Consider the following 22,400-nt stretch of genomic DNA (forward strand, 5'->3'; position numbering starts at 1 on the left):
GTTAAGAAGCCAAGATTAGGAGATATATTATTGTCGAGGGTAATCGTGCGACTGGGGGACGGAGTGGTTCCATCGAGATGGCCAAAGAGGTTATAGCCATACATAAGCATGGAAATTTGGGCTTTCCAGGTGGTGAAGTTGTGACCATCGCTTAGTTTGGTGGGTAATTGGGATGCGAGATTGAATTGAATGATAAAATTGGTACCCATCATGTTATCAGCATTGACAACTCTGGGATTGTTGCCATTATGATTGGTCATTGTTGCTGATCTGCGTGAGGAGAAGAAAAAAATATTTGGATCGTACTCGTTAGAGCGTGAAGAGCCCTGATACCATATAAAGACTGAATGTGCTGGAAGAGTATATTATTATTAATGCAGGCAGAAGGTATTAAATAGAGCATGAAGAGCCCTGATACCATATAAAGACTGAATGTGCTCGAAGAGTATATTATTATTAATGAAGGCAGCAAGGTATTAAATAGAGTTGCAGGGGAAATAATAAGACTCCTAAACAAACTGAACTAAAGGAAGCTAAATAAATAATAACTGTTGAACTAGTAACGCAATCCTAATACGACTAAACTACTAATAGATGTCCTAACGCCAGATGTTCTAATACTTGTGTGAGAGAAAAACTCCTTTTTTCAAAAATGTTTGAGTGTATGTGTATGAACTAGGTTATTTCATGTCAACCTAAGGTATATACTTATCTGATGGGAATGCACTATGTCCTTTTTTCACGGGCACCAATCCGTGGTGGAGCCAAAATTTTCAATAAGGGGGCTCAAAATCTACAAAAAATAGACATACGAAGTAGTCGAAAGAGGTTCTACATCTACTATATATACCTAAAAAATTATTTTAATCATGTATAAATTATATAATTTTCTGCCTAAGGTGATTCGGATGAACCCCCTAATTGTAAGGTGGCTTCTCCACTGGCACCAACCATGATAGAGTTGACAGCTTTTTCAGTTGTCCTCCATTTGTCTAGGAACAAATGATAGAGTTAAATTAGCTACTCAATGAAAGTATATGCCGAATAACAACCCCATTCTCATTCATATGCTTTTTGTCGCTAACTGAATTCCGAGGAGTTCAAGTAAGCTAAGTTCTTATTTTCTTGTACTTTTTTTTAATCAAATAAAGTGATACCCAATGCACATATTTTGTTGACAGATGGGTTACATAAACTTATAGAGGTTGAAGGAGATTATCGTATACACTGTGCACTCACGGTCAAGAAGTTTATGTTTGTGTTATCATAAAATCAGAAATCATGGAGAGATCTATTGTAGTCATGAGATTTATATTTATATAAAAATTAACTACTTTTGCATTAGTAGAGTTATTTATCAGTTTGTTAGCAATCCATGTTTTTTAATAAATTTAATCTTGACGAAATTCACTATTTTATGTATCAAATAGACTTCACAATAACCAAGTTTGCAGTACAAAATTGAAATCAATATTTCTCTCACCAACAAAGAATTAAAGGTCGTTGAGATAATTGTGGTGTCCGGACCAGCTTGCACGCAGGGGTGGAGCCACCTTGTTCCACTTCCTCATTATAAAAGATCTAAAGGCTGCAAGTGGATATACAAAGTAAAGTTTAAGTACTCAGAATTTCATTCATGTTTTTCAGTAAATATCTGCATATACTTGTATTGGGATACTTATTAATTGATTGGGTGTTAACACAATTCAAACGCGAATCAACAGGAATATGGAAGTGTAGTTCATCGAACTCTCAATTTGAACAATGGAAGCAGAGGTTTATCCATATAGCAATACAAATTAATGCTATATGAAATGAAAGAAAAAGAGCAAACAGAGATATGCATCACTGTTGGTAATGTTCAAATTGACATAAATACACAATTTAGAAATAGAATCGCGAGTGATTCAAACACTTCACTTTTCGTGGCAGGAATAAGAGGACTATTATCTGCAGCTGACGCTGATTACCTTCTTGGTGAATGAAGTTGTGCAACTCAAGTTGCCGAAGCAATCTGATGCTCTAAATGGAGAAGTCTCTCTAGATGACCAAGCTGGTAATCAATGTCATACTGCAGATAATAGTCCTCTTATTCCTTCAACAGGCCAAGACAACTCCATTAGCTCTCTTGTTCACTCCCCCTGGTCTGATTACGGGGCTATTACATCTTTGAATCGTAGCTTTCGCTTAATAATAAGGAGTGTGGAAGTTTACAGACTGTGTCATCAACATGGGGTGGTTGAACATTGCGTTTAGTTTTCTTGCTATCTACTTGAATGGGAAGATTGTTTTATCCCAGTCATTGTCATTGGATGCATGTACCATCAGTGAATCCTAATGAATGCTTTGTGTTCTCAGATGAGGAGTCTTTTGCAGTTAGGACAGAGCTTCTTGTGTTTGGAAAGGAGATTTTGTCCATATCATTTATCGTTACGGTATAAACACTTGGTCATCTAGAATGCAAATGAATGCACCAAGGTATTTGTTTGGCTTTGCCAGTTTTGGGGAGATTGTCATTCTAGCTGGTGGTTGTGACTCACGGGGTAATTTACTTAGAACAGTAGAACTATACAATTCTGAGACTGGAACATGCAAGATTTTACGAAGCATGAAAAAGCGGTGTAAGATGTGTTCTGAGGTATTTATGGATAGAAAGTTTATTATTTTTTCTATGTTGTCTTTAAAGTTTTGATGATTCAACAAACTTTGGACCTGATCCCAGACGAACCTGAGAGTTTCGTACTTGTAAAAAGATAAGTTTCCAAGAGTTGCAGCCTGCTGTGATTGGTGCACATCTTTTGGCAGAACAACAGACTCTCATCCAATGAGAGTGCTCCAAGGATTTGTGTTCATCTTATATTAGTCTTTTCTTCAACAACAAAAAATAGTGGCTATATTATTAGCTTCTTGACAGACCCTTTGCTTGGGTAAAATAATTAAACCATGCAGTCTAAGAAACTACGTTAAAATTCTTGTGTATTTCGATTCTTATGTAGTTGGACTACCTCTAAGGATATTGACTTGCTTGATCTATGACCTGGCAGACTACCGCCAGATCAGTGATCCTGTATCGTTGGTATCAGAGCCTTGGAACTTTCATGGTATATATAAAAGAGAAGTTAGTTATCCGGCATAGATATAATTTTTTAGCCGGACATAGTCACGGCTTAACTCAGAAATAAAAACTTGAAAATAAAAGAAAGTACCTTGTAGCAAACAACACACTTTACTATTCCTCCGGCCAAAGTCCGGTAAGGTTACAATACTTGAAAATATTTTACAAGTGGGGAGAGAGAAAGAAAGAAAGAAAGAAGGAGAGAGGGTTTCTAAAACCTGCTCTTCTTTAATGAAAAACAAACCTATTTATAGAAAAAAAAAAAAAAGCATCTATGTACAGGATACTGGGCCCCTATCTGGGTCCTGGTAACAGTGTATTTACTGTTGGTGAACAGTGTTGCTACAGTAGTGCGGGCCCACTACCGACGCGCCTAAGCTTTACACTTTGTCTTTTAATTTTGCCAAAAAATCTTCGGCTTTCTTCAGTGCATCCACTGGACTTTCTTCTTCATATTGTTGGGCTTCGTGCATATCTTCACTTGTTTCACTACACATTGAAGAATCTGATTTTGCGTAATGACTTATATTTAGAAGAATCTTCTTCTTGACTTCTTCTAGATATCTCATAATCATTTCATTTTGCTCTCCTTCATCATGATTAGAAATTTTTCTAGCCATATGTTTTACGGAGGTCGAGTCATCAGTCATGATTCCTTTATTAGGAATTGATTTATAATCGTGTATGGTTTTCGTAATTAGATCCAGCAGTTCTTGTCCGTATATAGACTTTGTTTGAGGATCTTTCTTTATCAACTTGTCCCAAAAATTATTATAATAAGTTTTGTATAGACAAGGGATTTGTTCCTCAGTAAAATCTACATCCGGAACCCATTTATGAATCCATGGAACAGAGAATTCTATAAAAAAGTATATCTGTTCAATTTGTTGAAAATAACAAATATGTTCTTGATGATATAATTTGTTGAGATCTGGGGAAACCTTGACCCATTCTTTGTATAACTTGTGAAATGGTTCGGGCAATATTTTTATTGTTGGCCCGTGGTATGACCACCAGTTTAAAAACCAATTTGGTATAGGATTCGCAAATATCTTGGCACATACTTTTATAAACCAAGTATGTTTATGCCTCTCATTGTTATAACAAAGAACTTTATTAAATGCCTGAATATAATCCCAATAGGTAAAGCTTACCATGACTTTGTTTAGACTGAATTGTCTTTCAGTCATTGAGGAAATACCCCAATCTTCAATATGAATGATGTGTTTTATAATCATTTTAGAGAAGTTATAAACATTCTCACTTGTATTATATCCTGAAAAATGTTGAAATTCAACACCTGTGCTTATTAGCAGTGTTCATCTGATCATGTTCCAAGGATTTGTGTTCATCTGATCATGTGATATTCACTAGTCATCAAAATTTTTAGTTGTTATTGAAGATTTTGTTTGTGCTTGTAAGTTTGATGCCAAAATTTTCTGCATATTCATGTTTGAATCGAAGGAAGATTCATATGACTTCTAACCACATTTAAGTTGATCATGACAATATTCAACATATGTATCAGTTTATATTTTACTTTTCAGGCATATTAGTTAACTTTATGATATATATATATACAAAGAAAGTTGAATAATATATGTATCATTTAAATTTACTATTTGCAATACAAACATTGTATCAGGTAGTTTGAGGTAAATGTGCAATACAAACTAGTATTACTAACTAAAGTTAGATTACCATTTTGACCCTATATTATTAGTTAAATATTAATTAAAGGGAAAATGGCCTGATATACCTCTCAGTTTTGTCTTTTAGAGCTGATATACCCCTCATTATATGAAAGTGACACATATATACCCTTACCGTTACACAAATGACTCACATATACCTATTTCTGTTACAAAAGTAGCTCACATATACCCTTCATCTAATGGACGTGAAAAAATTAATTTTAAATTTATATTTTTAACTTTTAATATAGAAAATTTCATGTAGGAGTATTTATGATCCTTCTAGCAAAGTTAAAAGTATATTTTAATTTTTTTCATACATAAATTATTTTTTGACTTCTTTGATTATATTGTTTGAGTTTCTTATTCTTTTTTTTCTTTCATTCTTTAGTGTAAAGAAAAAAATTTAAAACTAATCTTTTTGTGGCTATATTATAATTTAAAATATTTTTTTCGTCTATATTGTAATTTAGTTTTTATATTTGTATAAAAAGAATTAGGATATCTATAATAAATTTTACAAGAAAAATTTGTGAAACATGAATAAATTTGACCATCAAAATAATAAATTTAAATTAGTTTGATACAAAAAAAGTATAAAAAAATACATGTGAGGAGGATCAAATATACCCCATATGAATTATATATATATATATATTTTTTTATTATTATTATTTTTTTTTTTATTATTTTTTTTTAAAAATAATTAAAATAAATTTTTCCACTACTATTAAAGAAAAAAGTATATGAGATTTTGTACAATATTACTCTGCATCCACCTTATGAGTATGGACTTAGCAATAAGGTCATTGATATCCCAAAAGGTTAATAAGGTCAAAGGGCATTTTTGGCCCAAAAAGTAAATGGAATTCAATATAACACATATCATGTTTTCTATATAACTTCCCACATTATAACATTATCCTTCCGGTTTCCCTAAGAAAAATGGAGTCGTGGAAAGACTTGAAGGGGAAAGTAGTGATGATTACAGGGGCGTCGTCTGGAATTGGGCGAGAGTTGTGTCTCGACTTGGTCAAAGCCGGTTGCAGCATCATTGCTGCTGCTAGGCGTATTGACAAGTTGAAATCTCTCTGCAACCACATTAATTCAGAGGTGTTAACTTGTTATATTCTGGATAATGACACCTCGCAGGAAATCAACAAGGAAGAAAATCGAGTAACCTGGAAATCATGAAGGCATTATGGAAAACAACACAAAGAAGAAGCTCAAGACAAATCAAGATAACCAGAATCCTAGTCAGATTCATGGAGCCACACATGGAAGGCAAGAGATCTCAAGTCAAGCAATACAAACATTTGAAGAAGTAAAGAGAATATATGTAAATCAATCAAGGAAGAATATATCAGCCAAGATTCAAGGAGGGGATTGAAGATCAACCAAGATTCAATGAGATCATCTAACAAAGGAAGGGATTGATTTAGTCATGCACATATCTGATATGGACATGATTCAACAAATCAATCAAAATAAATCAAGGACTCAATTTGAGGATCCTTGATTTAAAACTCCCTTGGGTTTCCGAAACAGAGCAGCAGTCGTCCACATCTATATAAACCTCTCTTAGTCTTTGTAGTGAGGTACGTAACTTCACTTGAGCTTATAGTGCAATCTTCTTTTATCTTTCATAAAACTGTGTAATCACGTGAGTGAAACAATTGAAAAGAAAAGAGAAAGAAAGATTATGAGTGTAGGTTTACAAGTAGAGGAAGTGTAAAGGTAGAACATCTGATTTGCATATTAGACAAGATCAAATCACAGAAACCCTGTACCACCGAAGTTCACTTCAAAGCTCTAAAGGAAACCCTTGAAACCCAAGGGGACTGGACGTAGGCACCACATCGGTGTTCCGAACCAGTATAAAAACTATTTGTGTTTTTTACTTACTACAATATTTATTACTGTTTATCTATTCAACTAACGTGCAGAAGGAAATTTTAATTCACCCCCCTCTTGACTTTCAATAAGGTCTCGAACGAACATTCTCCCTCGAGCTTGATGTCACATCCAATGCTGCTACTATTGAGGTCGTTGTACAAAGAGCTTAGAATGCCTTTGGACTTATCGATACCTTGATTAACAACGCCGACATTAGAGGTATGGTTGAAGAGAATTGTAATTTCTTAAAAAGATAAATTAAGCTTTAGATAACATCAATGATTATACACTTCAACATGGTAACAATATCATATAATATATTTATATAGGTAATGTGAGCTTTTCACTAGAACTCTCAGAGTAGGAGTGGGAACATATCTTCAAGACGAATCTCAGAGGCGCATGGTTGGTGTCAAAATACATCTGTAGACGCATGCGCGATGCTAAACAGGGCGGAGGATCTGTTATTAATATGTCTTTAGTTTCTGGTCTGGATCTAGTACTATTACCAGGGTGTATTGCCTACTCTTCTTCGAAAATGGATCTTGACATGTTCACTAGAAATTGTAATCTTAAAACTTCTACCATTGATGTTTTATCAAATTATCCATTTAATTTCTTCTCTATTAATTATTCAAATTATTGCAAATTATGGCACTTGAAATGGGAGTATACAATATTAGAGTGAACTCAATAGCCCCAGCAATTTACAAATTTGAGATAACATAGAGTCTTATTCAAAAGGAATGGTACAAATGTGTTATTTCGAGAATTGTTCCTCATTTTCTCATCGCTCTAGAACAGAGAGATCGATTCACGATTTAAGTTTGATGTGTTAAGGATTTTGTTGGCACGTTATTCAGTATACACCTAAACTTTTTGTTACCTTCTTATGCTTTGGTTACTTGATATGTAAAACATATTTTCACGACCCGATTTCTCGAGTCATGATGGCACCTACTATACCCCACTAGTAGGTAAGCCAAACTTTAACCCAGAACATCAAGCAATGAGCGTAAAGGTAGAAACTAGCGAAAACAATAATCTAAACAAGAACAACAAGGTGGAAGCAAACTAAAATAAATATATACAAAAATCCCTCCCAGAACCTGGAATTCACTAGTACAGAGCTGTCTAATAAATAGTATAAGTCCCAAAAGTGGACCATAACAAAGCGTGTCTCAAAAGCAACAAGACTAGCTAAGCCAAAAGAAAGGATGTAGAGTGTAGCATGACTACCAAAACAACAAGTACTCAGTAGGCATGAAAGGCCGACTGAGCAAAAATGGTAAAAACAATAACAAAGGATAAAATCTAGACACGGAGAGGTCAAAACAGATATGAAAAGAAAGCACACGAGCATACCAGAAATAAAGTAAGTACAGCTAAACTAAACCTAACTGGACCCCATAAGTCCAGAAGGTACACTTGTGCGCAAGTTTAAATAAAACCTGAACGGACCCCCATAAGCCCGACAGGTACACATAATAGCTAAGTCTACTAAGAAAGAAGAAAAGCGGGCTCCCAGCCCAAAGTAACCAAGATAACCCATCAGACTCCACCCAGCTAGCAGTGCACTCCCAGCCTAGCTAGAAAGAGTGACTCAGGAGGCACCCAACCAAACAGTCCACTCCCAACCCAACTAAAAAAGAGACTCGACGGTGAGGTAGATATCGCGAGTCGTCCTACCATGTAGTCAGCTCCTAGCCCAGCTAGAAAGAGAAGACTCGTGGACACCCAACCAGTAGCACTCTCCCAGCCCAACTAGAAAAAGAGGCCCCGGGGCGATCACCGAGTCTACCCAGCCAGCGATACGCTCCCAACCCAGCTAGAAAGAACGACCCCGGGGATGATGGTATCTCCAATAGGATCCAATCCAGCAACAACCACCGTGGAACGCCGTCCACTAAAGAATATCACATAAAAGGCTCCAAGCTTATACTATCTCAATCCCATACCTCTAGTGATGTATCGAACCTTCGAGAACACGTCGGAACCGCAGAATTAGAGGGAGAAGATATAAAAGTTCAACAAGCAGCGATAACGCCTAATCTGAGGCTTAAACTATCAGACTTAAGTCTACTACTCTAGTCTACAAGGAGCTAAGTCATCCGAACGACGTCGGCAGAAAGTCAAGGCTATCTATCCCACACAGGTCATAAGTGTAAGGCAATGCTAGCCTAACCTAGACTAAGGACATCATGCTTACAATTGACAATGAACAAAGCTTGCAACACACAACATACAAGCATACAATAGCATTTAACACATAAGCATGTGATTCTACTAACCCGACTAACATTGTACTAGGCTCGAAATATGGCCAATCGATCCTAACATAAGGTATCTAATCAAAGTAAACTAAGAAACTGGTACCCACCCCCAATTCACTCCAATCCACATGCTTTTACACAATTAAGCGCAATCTAATAGAAAGGAAGTCGTCGCCTACCTTTAGACCGACCAAGCACGCTCCAAATCACTTTGCCGGAGCTTTTCCTTTCCAAATGACCTTTGAACGCTGTCACTCTATAAAAGATCACAACATTAGTACGGTCTTAGACACCAAAATCACAACAAACGGAGATGGGTCAATTGTGGAGTCAAAACAGGAATTGTGGGACTCGCATCAAACTTTTCAGATTTGACTCCCTAAGAGACCCAAAATAGTAACCCAAACTTGTGTTCCTAAATGGAACACAATTCGAAGCTCAAAACGCAGCAAAACCCAACATGCAAGAAGACCACACTTTAATCAACCTAAAAGAAAACATGCAGCAGTCTAAACTCAGAATTTACGAGAATCGAATGGTTCCCAGCACTCCTTGAACACTCCACAACGTAGCCACAATAATTTTCAACACGTGGTACTTCGAATCACCCAAAACCGAGCTAAAATGACCAAGATATCATTAATTCAAGAAAGCCAAAAAATAAGAACTCAAAAAAGGCTATAACAGTCTGGTAAATGATGAATTTTACCTCAAACGACGTGCAACTAACAACTTCCGATCAATCTACAGCGAAGACACCAAAAAAATGAAGCTTTGGCACTTCGAATCACCTTATTCGGTTGAGAGATGAGGGAGATATGAGGTTTTTAAGTTTCGAAAAAAGTTCTGATTTTTCTGTACTAGATACACCAGATTTCAGCCTATTTTTCGAAAACTTAAAAACTCCGACGGGGTGCTCCGAACTCATTCAGAACTTCGTGCATGCAAATGATATATGTAACCACACCAAATTCGATATTCTGGAATGAATGGGATAGTCAAAATTTTCATAGGAGGTCATCTTGACAAAAGTGGGTCCCACACCCAACCATCATTTTAAGTAAAAAACCACAAAAGGGTTTGAAAAAATATCGGAAACCTCGAGACACGAACAAAGGGTCAATCTAGACCAAACACGACATTCCAGAGTTAACTGCTATGACCAAATTCTCATCCGAGTGCATTTACCCAGAATGTTGACTAAAGTCAAACTTAGGCTTAAACTTAAAGTTAAAACGCTTAATCGCACTGACTCACACTGAAAACCTCGGGATCCCTGTCAACCATGCTGCTAGCCTAAAATGACCCTTCCGGAGCTGATGGAATCATTAGAATTGGATTCAGATGTCATTTTGTTGAACTTTTGATCGAAAAGGATCGTTCAAGGTTCATAAACTCCAAAAACACTAAAACCCGCACAATAACCAAACGAACGACCAGGTGACCGAACTGTCAGTCCCAGCAAGTCATAAATGACTTGGGGTCGCTACACACTCTAAACGACACATAAAAATGAATAGGAGGGTCATTGCAATATTCACTACTAAAAAGGACTTTCATCCGCAAAAGTAAGGGTCAAGAAGTACCTGAAGGCTCAAACAAGCCAAGAAACTGCTCTCGCATCTCCTGCTCGGCCTCCTAGGTAGCCTCCTTGATTGGACGATGCCTCTAACGGACCTTAACAACAAGAATGGCTCTCGAGCGCAATCTCCTCACATCTCTGGCTAGAATAGCAACTGGATCCTCTACAAATGTCAAACGGTCATCCAACTCAGATGCATCATACTGGAGCACATGGGACTTATCAGGAACTTATTGGCACATTATTGAGACATGGAAAACCGGGTGGATGGCTGAAAACGTTGGAGGTAGGGCCTACTCATAAGCAACCTTCCCAATTGTCTGAAGTATCTCAAAAGGCCCAATGTACCTGGGGCTAAGCTTGCCTCGCCTCCCAAACCTCATCACGCCCTTCATGGGTGATACACAGAGGAATACTTGATCACCAACAAAGAATCTCAAAGGTCGAAGCCTCCGATCCGCATAACTCTGGTGCCTACTCTGAGCCATCCTGAGTCTATCCTGAATCACTCTCACCTGGTCCAAAGCCTCCTGAATCAAATTTGTACCCTGCGGCCTAGGCTCTGTTGCCTCAAACCATCCTACCAGAGAGCGACAACGCCTACCATACAAGGCCTCGAATGGGGCTATCTGAATGCTAGAATGGTAGCTATTGTTATATGCAAACTCCGCCAAAGGCAAGAACTGGTCCCAATGACCACCAAACTCCAAAACACAAGCCCGCAGCATGTCCTCAAGGACCTAAATAGTATGCTCCGACTGACCATTAGTCTGCGGGTGGAAAGTTGTGCTAAGGTCAACCCGAGTGCCCAACTCATCCTGAAAGGTCCTCTAAAAGCTAGATGTGAACTGAGAAACACGATCTGATATAATAGAAACTGGCACCCCATGAAGTCGAACCAACTCTCGAATGTAGATACAAGCAACCTCTCGGCGCTAAATGAAGACTGAATATGAAGGAAATGCGCTGACTTGGTCAATCGATCAACGATGACCCAAGTGTGAAAAGACCCCAAAAATGCTCGAAAATGTGCTTCGGAAACACCTAGAAATGTAATTTCCATATATCTCAAAATCCGTGCATGATTTCGGAAATTCAACTTCATATTCTTATTCAGGGGGTCAAATTGAGTGGGAAATGGGTCTAACCCGAATTTTAGAGCAACCGTATCAAAATTCGAAAATCGCAAAATATGCAATTTGGAGGGTCAATTTTAAAGAGGCATATCTCTTAGCACACAAGGAACTGGAAGGTCCAATACCTTTTAAATTAAAGCCCTTTGAGTTAGCTTTCCAACGCACTTGGTTTCATCTCATTCCGAGTGAGGATGAGGAAGTTATGACCATTTTCGTAAAACCTGTCTCGGCAGAATTGCAAATTCCAGTAAGCTTTTTTTTTAGCGGGTTGGGGACATTTTTTATAAATGTCCCATACTTAGTCATATTTTTTTTACTTCAAAACACTCTTTAAGCCCTCTCCAAAATTCCACCAAGATCTTCAACCAAATTCAAACATCTCAAGCTCTAATTCCGAATTCAAGACTCAATCTCAAGCTTCAATTCTCCATTCCAATCTTCATCAAGGATTCTCCAAAGTTGAGGTATGTGGGTTTGATTGTGGAAACCTTCCTTTCCACAAGTCCAACCATTTATCCTCTATTTTTGCTTCAAGTTTATGGGTCCTTATGGTTATTTATGAACTCTTGAAGTATGGAATTACTACTACACACCCTATTATGGTCTATTTTGCATATTATCATGAAATGGAATTATTATGTGATGTTTATGGTTTTTATGCTTCTATGATCAAATTATGAAGGTTGATTTATATATATGTATGTTGTTGGTGGGCTAATTTATATGGATTTTGGAATTGGTTGGACTTAGTACTCTTGAATTACATGATTTTATTTACATGAACAATAGCCCACCATGTGTTTGATAAAATGTCCACTTATAGAATTCTTAGGAAATGGAAGGTTCAATGTACGCCCTATGAGTCGGATGGTCATATAATCATTGAAATGATGATGAAATGGATACATGTATATGATTTTCTCTATATAAGTGTTGTGAGTCGACCAAGCCTAGCTCGGGGGGTTGTAGGCCCGGGTAACCGTATCGAGGGGTTGGTACCTTGGTTGCCTAGTACGGGGGGTAGTAGGCCCGTATAACCACATTGAGAGGTTTGTACCTTGGTCCCTAGCTCGGGGGGTGGTAGGCCCGGGTAACCACATTGAGGGGTTTGTACCTCTTTCGCCTCTCCAAGGGGGTGGTAAGCGTTGGAAATACTATATTGATGGTCACTCGCCACACATGTACTACGTCCCACTAAATATGATTTTTATGTAAGCATCATTATCCATATTATCTCATCAATATGCTATCTATCGGGTATGATTATGCATTTTGTCTATGATGTCCATCTATTATTGCATTGCATTGCATCCCATATACTTAGTACATTCAAACGTACTAATGCATACTCTATGCCTACATGATGTCACCATGTAGGGACCGGAGCACCGCTTGACCATCCTCCTCCGCGTGGCTAATACGATTTTCTATCGAGGTTATTGGTGAGTCCTCCATTCCGGAGACGTTGCTTATGATCTTTTGCTATGTATAAGACTTTTTTTTTTTTGTTATGTATTGACTATGAGGGTGAGCCCGGTAGTTTGTCTTGGCCCCCGCTAAGTACCCATGTTTAGAGGTGGTGTTGGACAAGTTGTGTATTATGCTTGAGCTTGACTCATCTATGGTATTTATGTATCATTTCTTCTTCTTTTATCTTGCTCCCTTAGTCCCGATTTCCCCCTTGATTATGCTTATCGCTTATGGTCATTTTAATTGCTTCCGCGACCAAGGATGTGTAATGATACGCTATGAGGCTTGTTTGGGGTTCCTTCGGGTTCCCCATTCGCCGGTCACGTCTAGGCCCTAGGCTTGGGTCGTGACAAAGTGCTATCAATACCTCTAGAAGTTCGCGGTAGGCCAGCAACAAAATCTATAGTAATTCGATCCCACTTCCACTCCAGAATGGGTAATCTCTAAAACTTCTCACCAGGCCTCAAATGCTCGGCCTTTACCTGCTGGCAGCACAAGCAACGGGAAACAAAGTCAACAATATCTCTCCTCATGCCCCTCCACCAGTAATGCTGCCTCAAATCACGATACATCTTCGTTGTACCCGAATGGATAGAGTATCTAGACTCATGGGCCTCACAAAGTATCAATCTTACCAAATCCCCAACTCTCGAAACACAGATGCAGCTGATGAATCTCAACACTCCATCAGGATCTAAGGTAGCCTAACCACTCTCACCCACTAACACTCGATCTCTAAGGGCCACCAAGGCCTCATCCTCAAACTAGCAACCACGGATCCTATCCAGCAAAGAAGATTGAACTCCCATATAGGCCAAGACGCGTCTAGAATCTGAGATATCCAATCGAACCATGCTATTGGCTAAGAATTGAATGCCCAAATCCAAGGGTCGTTCCTCAACAAATAAGAAGGCTAGACTACCCATACTCACCGCCTTCCAGCTCAAGGCGTCCGCTACTACATTCGCCTTGCCCGGATGATAGAGAATAGTGAGGTCGTAGTCCTTCAGGAGCTCAATCGAACGACGTTGCCTTGATTAAGGTCCCTCTGGCTCATGATGTACTGAAGACTCATGTGATCATTATAGATCTCACATCGAACTCCATATAGGTAGTGCCTCCAAATCTAAGCGTGAAAACTATCGCCGCCAACTCCAAGTCTTGAGTGGGGTAGTTGCACTCATGCAACTTAAGTTGCCTCAACGCATAAGCAATAACTCGGCCCTTCTGCATCAATACACAACCCAAAACAACGTCGTATACGTCACAATAAACCATGAAGCCCTTGCCCTCAATTGGAAGAGTCAATATATGAGCGGTGGTCAATAACTCCTTGAGCCTCAAAAAGCTCGCCTCACATTCCTCTGACCAAACAAATGGAACATCAACACGAGTCAAGCGGGTCAGAGGTGCTGCCAAGGTAGGAAAACCCTCAATATACCGTCTGTAGTTGCCTGTAGTCTGACGAAGCTCCGAATCTCAGTAACTGAGGTGGGCCTAGCCCAATCACGAATAACCTTAATTTTCACCGGATCTACCATAATGCCCTCTTTGGACACAACGTGCCCCAAGAATGCTACAAAGTCTAACCAAAACTAGCACTTCGAGAACTTGGCATAAAGCCACTGATCTCTCAAAGTCTGGAGCACAACTCTCAAATGCTGCTCATGATCACCCCTCCTCTGCAAGTATATCAAAATGTCATCAATGAAGACTATGATAAATGAATCAAGATAAGGCTTAAACAATCGTGTCATCAAGTCCATAAAGGCAGCAATGGCATTAGTCAACCCAAGGGACATCACCAGGAACTCATACCATAACGGGTCCTAAATGCAGTCTTAGGGATGTCCGCCGCCCTAATCCTCAACTGGTGGTAAACAGACCTCAAATCAATCTTAGAGAACACTGAAGCTCCCTGAAGCTGGTCAAATAGATCATCAATCCTAGGCAGAGGATATCGATTCTTCACTGTCACCTTATTCAGTTGCCTATGTCAATGCACATGTGCATCCTATCGTCTTTTTCTTTACAAAAAAATGGGAGCGCTCCAAAGCGATACACTAGGTCTGACGAATCCCTTACCCAAGAGATCCTGAAGCTGAACACTGAGCTCCTTGAGCTCTGCAGGAGCAATCCGATATGATGGAATAGAAATAGGCCGAGTACCCGACTCAAGCTCAATCATAAAATCAATATCACGCTCTGGGGGTAGGCCAGGTAGGTCGGTAGGAAACATAACTAAGAAGTCACGAACAATAGGAACTGACTTAACCGGACGGACCTCCCTACTCACATTACGTACATAGGCCAAATATGATAAGCATCCACTAGCCACTAGCCTCCTAGCCCGAATAAAAGAGATAACCCCAACTAATGTGCTACTACAAGATCCCTTCCACACCACCAGAGGAATGGCTAAGGTAATGGTCTTAGAGAAGCAATCTAAAATAGTGTTATAAGGGGATAACCAGTCCATCCCCAGAATCACATCGAAATTAACCATGTCAATCAATATAAGGTCAACCCACATCCCTGGATAGTAACTAAACAAGATCGAAATACCTGATCCACTACTAAAGACTCACCAGCCTACCAGAGGCTTAGTAATCATACTCAAGCGAGAAGCATAGTAAACAGGAACAAACAAAAAAGTAGATCCCGGATCAAATAAAGCCAAGGCAGGCTACTAGCATAAAAGAATCATACATGTGATAACATCGTCTGATGCCTTAGCCTCCGCCCTCGTTAGAGCTACATAGAAATGGTTATGTCTGCCTCTGCCCTGACCATCAAACCTACCACCTGACCTCCCTCTTCGGGGACCACCCCATATACCCCGATGACTACATCTACGGTCCTAACCCTGACCACGGCCTCTAGCTGGAGGTGTTGGTAAAGCTGGGGGAGCTGCCTCAGGAGCAGGAGCAATCCGACTATGCTGAGGGCTGTCCTTGGTCCAATGACCCATCTCACCACACTCGAAGCAACCCTGCTGAGGGCAACTCCCAAAAGAACGGCCATGGCCTGAAGAGCCCGATCGAAATACCTCGCAGCCCTTACTCAAACTGGCCTCGCTTCGACCACCATCTAATGCCTGAAAAGAGGCTTGGGTAGGCCTGCTAGATTGACTTTGTCGAAATCGTCGTCCGGTCTTGTCATGATAATACCTAGACTTGGTGTGGGAGTAACTGTAGTTGCCCTCATGCCTAGCCTTTTTCTCGCTGCCCCCTTGGGCCTCGCGACGAAGATGATCCATAGTACTGGCATGGTCAACTATGTCTAAAAAAGATCGACCCACATAAACTAAGGACTGAGTCTCAAGCCGAAGCTGTAATCTCAACCCATGGACAAAGCTCCTAATCCTCTCCTCCTCTATAGGTAATATCATCTCTGCATGATGGGAGAGCTCGTGGCTCCTAGTCTCGTACTCTGCCACTGACATGGAGCCCTGCTCCAACCTGCAGATCTGATCCCTGAGGCGGTCTCTAACGCTACAAGGGATAAAGTTGGCCAAGAAGGCCTCAGAAAACTCATCCAATGACACCGGTGGAGACCCATCTGGCTTGGTCTAATGAATGTATGCCATCACTGCCTGGCTGGCCCATCTAGCTGGTAAGCGATGAAGTCGATCCCTCTAAACTCCACTAGACCCAAAGTGTGAAGCCTCTCACGGCAAGTAGTAAGAAACTCGTGGGCATCCTCACCCACAACCCCAGAAAACCTCGGTGGTGTCAACTTGAGAAACACACCAAGCATTTTCTGGTCCTCGAGTGCCAAAGGTCTTTTCGTTGCCAAGGGTTGTACTCCCTCATGTGGTACCTTGATCTGAGATTCCCTCACTAGAGGCTGATCCTGCGGTACTGGTGCTGGTGTAGTTGGGACAGATGGCTATTGTATACCCCCAAGCACACCCAAGAGCTGTGTAATAGCGGCCTGGAGATTTGGAGTCAGAACTGGTCCAGGTGGCGGCTGGGCTGGCCTCGACCCCACCGACGGAGCTGGTATATGAGCTGCTGGATGGTCCCCTACTAGCTATGGATTCTCCTCACTCTCCTGGGATGGTTCTGGTGCTGGTACCCGAGTCGGCATGGGAGGTCGACCCCTACCCTGTAACGATCCACCGCATGTACGAGCCATCATATGAAAAGAATGAAACAAGAGAGATTTTGAGGAACTGATAATCGACATGATGCACGATAGGATACAAAAAATAGAGAAATTTCCTTAGGACACCCTATAGCCTCCTAAAGATAAAACATATACGTCATCGCGTTTATCCGTAGGTCTTTACTAGGTGCTAGTTATGTACAATTGAGACCGGTGAACCTAGGGCTCTGGTACCAACTTGTCAAGACCCAATTTCTCGAGTCATGATGGCACCTACTATACCCCACCAGTAGGTAAGTCAACCCGTAACCCAGAACATCAAGCAATGAGCATAAGGGCAGAAACTAGCGAAAACATTAATCTAAACAAGGACAACAAGGCGGAAGCAAACCAAAATAAATATATACAGAAATTCCTCCCAGAACTTGGAAGTCACTAGTACAGAGTTGTCTAATTAAGAGTACAAGTCCCAAAAGTGGACCACAACAAAGCGTGTCTCAAAAGCAACAAGACTAGCTAAAATAAAAGAAGGAGACAGAACAAACCCAAAATGCCAAGTGCTCACCCTCATCTTCGAGTCACAACTACAAAAGAAGGCTGAAACTAATCACCACTGGTAACTGGTACTGGGACCTGCATCACGAAATAGATGCAGAGTGTAGCATGAGTACCAAAACAACAGGTACTCAGTAGGCATCAAAGGCCAATTGAGCAAAATGGGTAAAAACAATAAGAAATGATAGAATCTAAACACAGAGAGGTCAAAGCGGATATGAATAGAAAGCATACGAGCATACCAAAAATAAACTAAGTACAGTTAAACAAAACCTAACTGACCCCCATAAGCCTAGAAGGTACACTCGTGCGCAAGTTTAAATAAAACCTGAACGGACCCCCATAAGCCCGACAGGTACACACAATAGCTAAGTCTACTGAGAAAGAAAAAAATCGGGCTCCCAGCCCAAAGTAACCAACATAACCCATCAGACTCGACCCAGCCAGTAGTGCACTCCCAGCCCAGCTAGAAAGAGGGACTCGTGGGTGAGGTAGATATCGCGAGTCGTCTTACCATGCAGTCAGCTCCCAGCCCAGCTAGAAAGAGCGACCTAGGGACACCCATCCAGCAGCACACTCCCAGTCCAGCTAGAAAGAGAGTCCCGGGAGCGATCGCCGAAATCACAAAGTCTACCCAGCCAGCGATACGCTCCTAGCCCAGCTAGAAAGAACGACCCCAAAGGTGATAGTATCTCTAATAGGATCCAATCTAGCAATAACCACCGTGGAACGCCGTCCACTCCAAGAAATCACAGAAAGGCTCCAAGCCTATACTATCTCAATCCCACGCCTCTAGTGATGCACCGAACCTTCGAGAAGGCATCGAAACCACAGAATTAGAGGGAGAATACACTGAAGTGCAACAAACAATGATAGCGCCTAATCTAAGGCTCAAACTATCAGACTCAAGTCTGCTACTCCAGTCTACAAGGAGCTAAGTCATCCGAACAACGTCGGCAAAATGTCAAGGTTATCCAGCCCACACAAGTTATAAGTATAAGGCAATGCTAGCCTAACCTAGACTAAGGACATCATGCTTACAGTTGACAATGAACAAATCACGCAACACACAGTATACAAGCATACAATAGCATTTAGCACATAAGCATATGATTCTACTAACCCGACTAACATGGTACTACGCCCGAAATATGGCCAATCGATCCTAACAAAAGGTATCTAATCAAAGTAAACAAAGAAACTGGTACCTACCCCAATTCACTCAAATCCACATGCTTTTACACAATTAAGCTCATTCTAATAGAAAAGAAGTTGTAGCAGTCTAAACTTGGAATTTACAAAAATTGAATGGTGCCAACACTCCTTGAACACTCCACAACGTAGCCATGATAATTCCCAACACGTGGGACTTTGAATCACCCAAAATCGAGCTAAAATGACCAAGATATCACCAATTCAAGAAAGCCAAAAAATGAGAACTCGGAAAAGGCTACAACAGTCTTGTAAATCACAAATTTTACCTCAAACGACGTGCACCCAATAACTTCCGATCAATCTACAGTGAAAACACCAAAAAAAATGAAGCTTTGGCACTTCAAATCACCTTATTTAGTTGAGAGATAAGGGAGATATGAGGTTTTTAAGTTTGGAAAAAGGTGTTGATTTTTCTGCACTAAATACACCAGATTTCAGCCTATTTTTCGAAAACTTTAAAACTCCGACCGGATGCTCCGAACTCGTTCGGAACCCCGTGCATGCAAACGAGATATGCAACCATCCCAAATTCGATATTCCGGACTTAATGGCTCAGTCAAAATTTCCATACGAGGTCATGACAAAAAGTGGGTCCCACACCCAACCACCATTTTAAGTCAAAAACCACAACAGGGCTCGGAAAAATATCAGAAATTTTAGGACACGAACAAAGGGTAAATCTAGACCAAACTCGACGTTACGGAGCTAACTGCACTGATAGAATTCTCATCTGAGCGTGTTTACTTAGAATGTTGACTAAAGTCAAACTTAGACTTAAACTTAAAGTTAAAACGCCTAATCGCACCGACTCACACTGAAAACCTCGGGAGTTATATCGACCATGCTACTAGGCTAAAATGACCCTTTCGAAGCTAATGGAATCATCAAAATTAGATTCAGATGTCATCTTCTTGAACTTTTAATCGAAAAGGATCGTTCAAGGTTCATAAGCTCCAAAAACACTAAAACTCGCACAATAACCAAACGAACAACCAGGTGATCGAACTGTCAATCCCAACAAGTCATAAATGACTTGGGGTCGCTACAGGAATGCTCTAAACGACACACAAAAGGCAAAACATAGAAATGACTAGGAGGGTCATTACACATATAGTTGTTTCAACTATATGTTCTTCTTTTCGAACCATAAAAATATGTATAACACTTTGCTAACTTTGTTATTTTTAAGTGAGAAAATTGAAGATTGCACCAATATACGCTTTATGGAGGATTTTCACCTATCATATGCATGTTCTTCTCACAATCAAACAATCTATATGTATACTAAAATTATATATAGACAAAGTGATCTGGCAATAGAGCTGTATAAAATTGAACTGAAAATCGAATCAAAAAGCAGATTAAGTCAAACCAAAAAAAATCAATCCGACTAATGGTTTGGTTTGGTATTGAAAAAAACTCTCGACTATATTTGCATTAGTTTGGTTTTAACTAATTAAAATCAACCCGACATTATATATATAATTTTTAAAATTTATTTTATACATAAACATATTTACTTTGATATAATTTCTATTTTCTTATACTTTTTCATAATTTTTAGGGAAAATTGTGCATTATATAGCTACTTTTTCATTTAATTCCGATCCAATTCACACCAAATTCTTGCCATTTGCCTCTCTCGCTCTTCTATGGAATCTCGCTCGCCACTCTCCTCTTTTTCAGTCATCTATCCTTCGCCTCTCTCACTTTAAACAAACACAAATGTATAATTTGTGGTTGTGTTTGTGTAGAGAGAGAAAGACTATATATACAAATACAAATATAAATACATATTTCTCCGTCATATACACTTGTAATTATACAAATACAAATCTTTTTCTACCCAGTTCTCTTTTGCCTTTCTCTCTCTCTCTCGCTTTATACAAACACAAATTATACAAAATACAATGTATAATTTGTGTTTGTATAAAGCGAGAGAGAGATTTGATAAATACAAATATTTTAACTCGATTCAATTGAATACGACTTCAAAGTTAATGCAGATATACAAACACAATCATTGATACATATACATAATAGTTACAGATATACAATTATCTAACTAATATACATATACAATTCACCTCTCTCTACTCTCTGCCCTCTCTCACTTGCCTCTCTCCTCTCTCTCCCAATCTCACTCGCAACTCTAGCCTAACACAAAGTACATATACATATACAAATACAATTTTCATAGACACCGATGAATTAGCACCCGATTTATATAAATTACTGCGATTTATACAAATCAGATGGTCCATAGCAAACATAATTTGGCTATGGAGCGCAAATAACAAAACTATAGCTATAGAACGCTAATATGATTTTTATCTTTGCTATTCCTAAAATTTACTCTAATTTTTATCTTTTAACATATGATTTCAAGTTTTTGAGATCTAGAATTTTGAATGGTCTAATAAAGGTTATAGTCCGTAGATATTAGTAACTCTAATAAAACTCAAATCAAAATCAAATCAATATTAATGCTAACAAAACAAATTAATTCAACACTAAGAATGACAATATTGTTGAATATTTGTTCTTTAGTTTTACATTAGTTTACACATTTAAAATACATAACCTAATCTTAATTTTTCTTTAATGTTTAATCATGTAACTAGTACTTATTATGACTTATTAAATTGCAATATTTGTTTTATGTGATTTTATTATTATATTTTTGTTGAATATCTTAGTGTCATCATTCATCTCATATATTGTGTTATTTTCTTAAGAAACACTTTAGATATTTGTATTTAGGTAGGACTAAAGAAATATTAGGAGCACAAGTTAATTATATGTTTGCATGATTATTTTTTTGAAAAATCCGAAATATATTAGTTTCGTTTGGTTTATAAATTTAAAATTTTGACACAAATAGTTTGGTTTGATATTTAAAAAATCTGAACCAATCCGATTATGTACACCCCTATATATGGCATATTGATCACCATTTCTATTTATTTATTTTCTCTTTTTATTTCTTTACATTTTGCATACATTCTTTTAAATTAAAAATTGGAAAAAGACTCAAATATGTCATCAAACTTTGTTAAAAGACTCATTTATGTCATCTGTTAAAAATTTGGCTCATCTATGCCATTTTCGTTTGGGAAAATCTCATCAATGTCATTATTTGTTAACTGAAATGGTATAGGTTGGTTACCTGAATTCTGACCTTGTTGGTGACGGTCTGATTCCCATATTGTAATCCTCTCCCCTATTTCCCTTCCCCCACCCCCATTTCTTTTTGAAAAAATAATGCAAGGGAATTTAATGCATGCATAAATATGTTTAAATACTCAATTACTCCTCAAAATCTCTTTTACATCTCTTCCACCAAATTATAGA

At 39.0% G+C, this 22,400-nt stretch overlaps 3 pseudogenes; 2 read left to right on the top strand and 1 right to left on the bottom strand.

Moving 5' to 3' along the window:
* The first annotated feature begins 1,814 nt into the window (after positions 1-1,814).
* LOC125810687 (F-box/kelch-repeat protein At1g74510-like) lies at positions 1,815-2,692 on the top strand (annotated as a pseudogene).
* Positions 2,693-5,754: 3,062 nt separating this feature from the next.
* LOC125810698 (uncharacterized) lies at positions 5,755-7,530 on the top strand (annotated as a pseudogene).
* An 887-nt stretch (positions 7,531-8,417) lies between these two features.
* LOC125810708 (uncharacterized) lies at positions 8,418-19,179 on the bottom strand (annotated as a pseudogene).
* Between the last annotated feature and the right edge of the window lie 3,221 nt (positions 19,180-22,400).

The sequence above is a fragment of the Solanum verrucosum genome, unplaced genomic scaffold, assembly GCF_900185275.1.
Source record: "Solanum verrucosum unplaced genomic scaffold, falcon-dt-bn FXZP01000057.1, whole genome shotgun sequence".
NCBI classification, from domain to species: Eukaryota; Viridiplantae; Streptophyta; class Magnoliopsida; order Solanales; family Solanaceae; genus Solanum; species Solanum verrucosum.